At 42.1% G+C, this 8,491-nt stretch overlaps 1 long non-coding RNA gene across 1 annotated transcript; it reads right to left on the reverse strand.

Annotated features, from left to right (window-relative positions):
* Positions 1-1,097: 1,097 nt before the first annotated feature.
* On the reverse strand, positions 1,098-8,121 carry LOC129653960 (uncharacterized). Its single transcript, XR_008715316.1, has 3 exons — positions 7,988-8,121; positions 5,634-5,887; positions 1,098-1,325 (listed from the first exon to the last, which is right to left on the reverse strand). It is a non-coding gene; the product is annotated as an uncharacterized LOC129653960 (long non-coding RNA).
* Between the last annotated feature and the right edge of the window lie 370 nt (positions 8,122-8,491).

Raw genomic sequence — 8,491 nt, forward strand, 5'->3', positions numbered from 1 at the left:
CCATTGGTTACAGTAAATATTTTTGTGCCCTTTTTGCAGACAAAAAAGAGAGATAAAGACTCAGATTAAGAGTCTTACTCTAAATCACTCAGCAAGTTACTGTCCGAGTTGGTACTCCAGCCCAGACCTTTATAACTCGAAATGTTTTCATCACTATAGCAGAATTGCTTTTAATAGCAAAAAACTGTATTTGTTGTTAAGTCGTTAAGTCATGTCTGACTCTTTGTGACCCCACCGACTGCAGCATGCCAGGCTTCCCTGTCCTTCACCATTTCCCAGAGTTTGCTCAAACTCATGTCCATTGAGTCAGTGATGCCATCCAACTATTTCATCCTCTGTCATCCCCTTCTCCTCCTGCCTTCAATCTTTCCCAGCATCAGGGCCTTTTCCAGTGAGTCGGCTTTTCACATCAGGTGGCCAAAATATTAGAGCTTCAATTTCATCATCAGTCCTTCCAATGAATATTCAGGACTGATTTCCTTTAGGATTAACTGGTTTGATCTCCTCGCAGTCCAAGGGACTCTCAACAGTCTGTTTATGTTCCAGAGTCTGTTGCTAGTCCTCTTTTATTGACCTGTGCTTGGTAATGCCACTACAATCATGGAAGGAAAACAAATGCAGAAGCTCCCTGTAGAAGCTGAACACGATACCAACAGTTAAATTGATTTAATTAAATTATCTGCTACCTCATTCCCTATACACCCACAATAAAGGGAAATAGCTAATGCTTTATGCTCCCTTGCTTCAAGAATGCCTGAAATTAGAAATATTCCAGCACTGTGACCTGAAGTTGCCTCAACAGGAAGTTCTGTTTTTTAAATCAAAATGCCAGTCATTTTCTTTCTGGCTGCTCTTATTGCCAGTGGGACTTTGGACAAATAATTCCTAGGAAAGCCATCAATATACATGTGAGAAGAACACTGTAACAATACCTGTTCCCTACCTTGCTGGCAAAGGTGTTGGGGAAAACAACCAGATAATGTGTATCGTGTGCTTTGAAAGCCTAGAAAGAAAGTTTACACACAAAGGTATAATTATATAGAGTTAGCCGTGATTTACATGTGTGGTTTTTGCCTAAGATACTGATGAATATAATTTGGTGCTCATTTTGATGTTTAAGGTTATGATCATATTACAATAAAATAGTAAAAGAGCCTAAGTTGGGAAACTGAAGCATCCTCTTCTTTTAAAAACTTCTGAATGACAGAGACATTGTTGTCTATCTTCTCCACCTGGTCCTGCAGTTAGGACCACCTCCTTCCACTTCTTTATCAGTCATGTGATTCCCCCTCTAAAAGGGTGAGGGTCCTGTAGCAAGGGGTGACCTGGAGAGGAGGAAGAACTGTGTCCAGTTGTACCGAGGGGTTACCAAAATGTGAAAGCCCAGCTTGAGGATTTTTATGATCATGCCTCTAGAAAGCGTATGGTCATCAAGCCTACGCCCACAGAGCAACATCCTGTCCATAGCTAGTAGGATCAAACCAGATGGCCTTCCCCACCCGGCACCATTTGAATTTGTTCAAAAGAATAATTTAAAAAAATTATTTGCCTGTGCTGGGTCTTAGCTGCTGCACACAGGGTCCTCACTGTGGCATGCAGGATCTTTTATTAATAGTTGTAGCTTGAGAACTCTTAGTTGCAGTATGTGGGATCTAGTTCCCTGACCATGCATTGAACCCAGGCCCCTTGCATTGTGAGCGCAGAGTGTTAGCCACTGGGCCACCAGGGAAGTCCTAAGAACAATTCTGAAATCTACAATCATAGTGTGTAATCCTACTGAATCTCTTTTAGTGTGCCAGGCATTATCCAGCCTGCCACACCATCACTATCTGAATCATGGGGTCTCCAATACAGACCTGTTAAATACTGTTCCTCAGAGAAACGGGCATCCAGTGGGGAGACAGACAAGCACTCAGGACCAACAACCAGCGCAGCACGTGACTCACAGTAGGACTCACAGGAGACTTGCTGAACAAATGGGCAGCCTCTGCCACGTGGAGACGAGGACCTTAAGAAAGGAACCACGAGGGGCTGTGGGAACACACACCAGGGCGCCTGACCACACTCGGCAGGAGAGAGAAAGAGACTGAAAGAAAGACCTTGTGTGGTGGCTGTGTGTGGGAAGGTGGGAGGGCACGTGGTTTACAGAGGCAAGAGCATTAGGTGTCAGGCTTTTCATCTCCCCAAGTTGACTTTTTTTAAAAATATGCTGTTCACAGCACGGTAAGGTCTCAACCCTCAGTGTGAAAAATGCTACATTTTAAAAAGAATTTTCTCTTCTACATAACTGTTGACCTTGCAGTCAAGAACTAGGCAAAAGAATGGAAAGGTTTGCTTGGGAGCCTTATGTTTCTGCTGGGGAGCACAATTCATTTGCATCCCGTCTCCATCGTATTCAATCTGCAGTCATGCCAACCAGCTGTATTAGTTTCTCATTGCTGCTGTGACAAAGTGCCACCAACTTGGTGGCTCAAAACAACAGAAATCCAATTCTCTCACAGTTCTGGGGGCCAGAAGCTTGAAATCAGGGTGTTGAGTCAGCAGCACATTCTCCTGAAGCTCTAGTGGAGAATCTATTCCTGGCCTCTTCTTCCAGGTTCTTGTGGCAGCTGGCATTCACTGACTCATGGCAATGTCACTCCAATCTCTGCCTCCCTGGTCACATTGCCTCATTCTCTTCTGTCTATTGTCAAATCTTCCTCTGCCTGCCTTTAATGATGATGCTCACGATTGCATTTAGGGCCCACCTGGATAATCAGGAAACTCTCCCCATCTCAAGATGTGTAAAGTCCGTTTTGCCCTAGAAAGCAATATTCACAGGTTACAGCCATTGGCTCATGGCATTTTTTTTAAGGTGGGGGAGGGGGACATTATTCATCCAACCACACCATCACTATCTGAATCACTGGGTTTCCAGTACAAACTGGCTAAATATCTCAGTTGAGTTTCTCGTTACTTTCCTTCACAAAGACAGAATAACCATTCTCTCCTTTTTTTGGAGAAGTAAAATAGGCCAAAAGATGGGAGATGATTTTTATCGAGCCCCTATTATATGTTAAATAATTTCTATGCACTCTTTATGACAAGATTAGTAGCCATTGTCACCATTTTACAGATGAGAAAAGTGAGGCTCAGAGAGGCCAGGGAACCTGTCTAAAGTATCCCAGTGAGTAAACTCTAGAGACAGAGTTTGAACATGGATCTATGTGATTTCAAAGCCCATGTCCTTTCCACTATACCAGCATTCCTCAAATTTCATTATTACTCTGAAATCTCATTAAGAAAAAAATGTCTCACAGACCCTAGTTGGAGAAACAAAGTTATGGTCTATGAAAACATAAATTTTAAAATTGTCAAGTTCTCCTCAAATCCTGAGGCCCTCCCTGGAAGAAATACTACAAGAAACCACGGTTTCCCTAACTCCTCATAAGAACACCATTTCCAAGGATCTTAATATTAAGGTCCAGAAGGGCTGCATTTTAACCAGGTTGTTCTCTCAACTAAGAACGGCTTCAATGAAACAAAGCATTTGCTACTAATAAAATTTATTTTAATTGAGGTATAGTTGCTTTACAATGTTGTACCAGAGTGAATTAGTTATATGTATACATACTAGTAAGATTTTAATGCTAGCGATTTGTTACTATTACAGATGCAAATTAACTATTTCCACTATAGAGACACTTGATGAAGACGTCAAAGTAAGTGGCTGTAGCATTTTTTGCGTTTCATCAAATGAAAGCTTACCTGGATATCTTACACAAGTTTTGAGATTTAAAGATGTCACCCTTCTTCTGGCACATGCTGACCCACTATAATAATATGAAGCATATCCATATCGGTTCAAGAACAAAGGGATTTTTCCCATCTTTTAATCACTGATTTCTAGTTCCACTCTTAAGACTGCAAACTCTGAAGTGGTCAACCCCATCAGTTTTGTCTTATGCAGTCCAATTTGGGGTCTGTGTTTGGCATCGAAGAATTTCACAGCAGTCAGAGCAGCAGAAATTCTGCCCCGGGAACTCATCTTTTGGTCTCCGTGCTCAATTCCAATGTTTGGACACTCGCACACAGAAAGATACATTCTCAAATAAGGAAGTCAATAAAAGATCCACGTTTATATTTTCTGCTCCTTTCTCATTCCCTGTACGTACAGGGCCTTTCTCTGAGGTGATATCAACCTATTATATTTAATCAATCAGCTTCCTTATACTGAAAGTTCTTCAGAGGAAAACAAAATTCTTCTGATACCTTGTACTCCTTCATTTCTCTTGGTCAGTATGATACAGACAATTCATGTGCCAGAGACACAGGGTAAGCCACAAATTTTAGCCCGCTCAGTCACCTGGACATTTTACATTAACCTGGTTCTACTGGAAAATGGTTATTCTTATTTTATTATTTAGTGTGGTTTTTATTAGGAGAGGTCAGTTATTTAGAGGGGCAGATTTTTCTACCAACTGACCAAGAAACCAAGTGGAAGTTTTCCCATCTTAGGAACCCAGTTTGATAGGAAAGCTTGCAGGACTTCCCCGGTGGTACAGTGGTTAAGAATCCACCCGCCAATGCAGGGGACACAGGTTCCATCCCTGGTCAGGGAACTAAGATCCCACATGCCATGGAGCAGCTAATTCTCTGCACCACAACTACTGAAGCCTGCATGCCCTGGTTCCTGTTCTCCACAACTACAGAGCAGCCCCAGCTCTCTGGAACTAGAGAAAGCCCATGTGCAGAAGCAAAGAGCCTGTGAACCACAGTGAAGACCCAGTGCAGTCAAAAAATAAAATAAATTTTAAAAAAAAATTTTAAAAAGAAAGGAAAGCTTGCATTAGGTAGCTGTGGGAGGGTGAATTCTCTTCTGACCATGACTGGCCTCAATTTGCCCCCTGCATCATCCTAGCTGCCCCCTGACAGAGTACCTATGCCTATTTGTCATTCTGGCTACTCAGCCTTTAAGCATCCTACCCACCTGGGAAGAACTCCAGAGTAGAGGAAAAACAAGACTCTACTTTCTACTTTAGAAGCCAAAGAAGGCAGAGAGTTTCTTTGCCCGCAATGAGGATACTAGGATCTCACCTGGGCTTGGCAGATGGAAGGTCCCATCCGGGACCCGCAGTCTATGGGGAGGCAGTGGTCTTCGGCAGGAGCAGAGCTGGGTTTGAGTGTCCAACAGCATGGTGACAAATGCCCAGGTGGCAGAGCCCAGCAGCACTATGACAAGTGTCTGGTAGTGATAGCCCCAGAGGTAACATTTTAAGCAGATCACCCATGTGGCAGCAAGATCTCAGCTGTGTCTTGCCTCCCTTGATTTCTTTTTAATTAATTTGTATTGGTGTATAGTTGTTTTACATGTTGTGTTAGTTTCTACTGTACAGCAAAATGAATCAGCCATACATATACACCTATCTCCTCTTTTTTTGTATTTCCTTCCCATTCAGGCCACCACAGTGCATTAAGCAGAGTTCCCTGTGCTATACAGTATGTCTCATTAGCTATCTATTTTATACATAGTATCAATAGTATATATGTGTCAATCTCAGTCTTCCCAACTGCCCACCCCAGCCCCCTTGGTATCCATATGTTTGTTCTTTTCATCTGTGTTTGCCTCCCTTGACTTTTACTCATTTCCATACCCGGATTCTCTAGCCTTCCCACTGATTCTCTGAGCTGCATGTATTCCTCCAGTAAATTCATCTTCTGCTCCAGTCAACTAGAAGAGATTTTCATGGGTTGCAAACAAGAATTCTGATCAACATGCCGATCTCTCCTTTGTGGACACATGGTCCAACAACAACTGAGTATGGCGGGCTTGACTGGATCATTTCCACCTCTTGGGTCGACCTTCCAATCCTGTGAACTGCTTTGCTTCATCTTAAATCAGAAGGAGCTGTTTGAACTCCAAAGGACAGGTGCATGGGACTTTAGAAGACAAATGCCACAGAGCCCCAAGAAAACTAGGAGAATTGACTGGGGATGGAGGATGTTCATCTGACATCTTCTCTGCAGAGAGGTACGGTCACTTTAAGAACAAATGGAAAGAACTTTGTATATTGATTCTTTTCTTAAAAAATGAAGTTTATTTTGCTTTTCACCCCAAATATAGAATGAATTCATGTTCATTGTAGAAGAATGTGAAAGAAGGAAAAAAAAGTTACCTGTCGTTCTACTGGCCACCAAGGGCCACAGTTGAAGTTTTGGTGTATCTTTCTAGTATTTTTTTCTATGAAAATGTTTTCATAGCTATGAACGTCCTAGTCTATGCTTACTAAAATCTGGAAAAGAGTTGGAAATTACCTGGCAGTCCAGTGATTAGGAAAACATGCTTTCATTGCCGAGAGCATGGATTTGATCCCTGGTGGGGGAACTAAGATCCTGCAAGCCACAAGGCCAAAACAAAAACAAAAACAAAAAAATGTGGAAAAGAGCAAAACATATCCATTACACATCGATAGATAGATAGTAGATGGAAGATAGATAAATAATAGAAGATAGAGAGACATATTCCCAGCTGCTAAATGCAGGACAGAAAACTCTATGATTTGGTTGAAAGAAGCATTTTTCAAAATGTGTCCCATGGAACACACGGGACAGCTGCTATAGAAATAATATAAAAAGAAATGTCCTTGATCAGGTAAGTTTGGGAAATGCTGAGTTAAAGTTGAACACATTGCTTTATTGCATGAATTTTTGGAGCTTCTAACACATTAGGGTACAGTGGGATTCTTTCGCTTTCTTTTCCTTTTTTGGCTGCACCGGGTCTTAGTTGAGGCATGCAGGACCTTGATTCCTGACCAGGGATTGAACCCTGGCCCCCTGCATTGGGAGCTCAGAGCTTTAGCCACTGGACCACCAGGGAAGTCCCTGCAGTGTGAGTCTTAAAGAGAGCAGCATTTCCCAAACATATGTGACCATGGTACTCCCCTTTGAAAACAGATTTTCCAGGACCAGTGTTCTAAGGAGTACTGACCCAGAAAGTTTAGATCTTCATATTGCTTTACCTCCCTTCCACTTCATTTTTGAAAAACCAGTTCAGGATCAGTCAGGAAAATGGAGAATGTATTTCAGATACATAGAAGCAAACTTTGGAAAAGAAATGACAGAATGAGATCTTGGAAGTAAAATTTCTTTGCTGATTTATTTACCTGTAAGAACATGTTATAGGGAATAAAGTTTATAGACCAACATCAAATCCATACCTGAGAGAACTGAGAATAGAGCAATGGTGAATTCTAAGGGAACAATCTTATCTTGGGAAATGTTGCTGCATAAATGAGTCTATCCACATTTAAGTAGAAAATCCAATTAACCTATTAGACTAGAACACTGCATCGCTAGACTAAGGAGATTAGCTTCGTGTTGCTCAATAGCATTTTAGTACCTCCCCCTAAAAAGCACAGTTCCATATGGCAAAAAAAAAAAATTTTTTTTAATGATGCAAACAAGGATAAATGGGAAAATGAAGAACCCAAGAAGTATAGTTTAAGAAATGAGAATGTCCTCACCGGAAGAAAGCATGATTGACAGAAGAAACTTCAGTGAGAAGTCCCGCTCTCGTCTCATCTCTTTCCCAGCCAACCTAACGTCTGGCTGAACTCCGAGTAAAGAACCTACCACAAAACTAATACAATTATGTAAAGTTTAAAAATAAATTAAAATTAAAAAAAAAAAAAAAAAGAACGTACCACAGAGGCTGTGGTTCCAGGCACAGAGTAAGTATGAAAAAGTGGCTTCTTCCATTAATTCAACAAGTTTGAATATCCATTTGACATTTGCAGGAGTTGAGGTGAGCAGGAAGTAAAAAAGAATCCTGAGATGGGTGCTGTCTCCTAACACACACTTATTTACCACCATGGGGTCAGCTCGGTGACCTCGCCTGGTGCCAAAACCAGCCCCAAGACTCCGCAGTATTCCTGAGCCTGGTGTCTGTCACTTTAGGAAAAAACTAAATGTTTAGGAAAGTCTGGGAATTACCAAAGTTCAAAAGTACCTTTATTCTTTTGTGAAGGGGCCTAAAATGTATTCTAGGACAACTTCCTAATTTTTTCGCCTAAAGCTTTCATCCTGCTTCTGTTCGGTGAGCCGCCAGGCAGACCCCCCACACCAAGCTGGACAACTCAAGCTGCGGGTGACCCTTGAGAGGGAAACAGAAGCTGAGAACGTCAGAGCCGGAGGGGACCTTGATGATACTCTCTTCTAACCCAACCCCCTCCATTTATAGATCCAAAAATATGAAGCCAGAAACCCACCCAGAAGCCTGAGAGTCAATGTGCTTTCCTCCCTTCATCTATTTTTGTGCAATTTTCCCACGGCATCTGGCCAGAGCATCTACATCAGTAATGTCTGGAGGATTTATGAGGCCAAGCAATCCTTCGGGTTTCTACACAGACCTAAACAGGAAACCCACACAAGGAAATGCCCTTTCTGTTTGCAGGCCGAATTCCCAGGATGCCTTCCCCAGAGTGCCCTGGCTGGAACAAAACAAAGGCCTGGC

Source organism: Bubalus kerabau, chromosome 5, assembly GCF_029407905.1.
Source record: "Bubalus kerabau isolate K-KA32 ecotype Philippines breed swamp buffalo chromosome 5, PCC_UOA_SB_1v2, whole genome shotgun sequence".
NCBI classification, from domain to species: domain Eukaryota; kingdom Metazoa; phylum Chordata; class Mammalia; order Artiodactyla; family Bovidae; genus Bubalus; species Bubalus kerabau.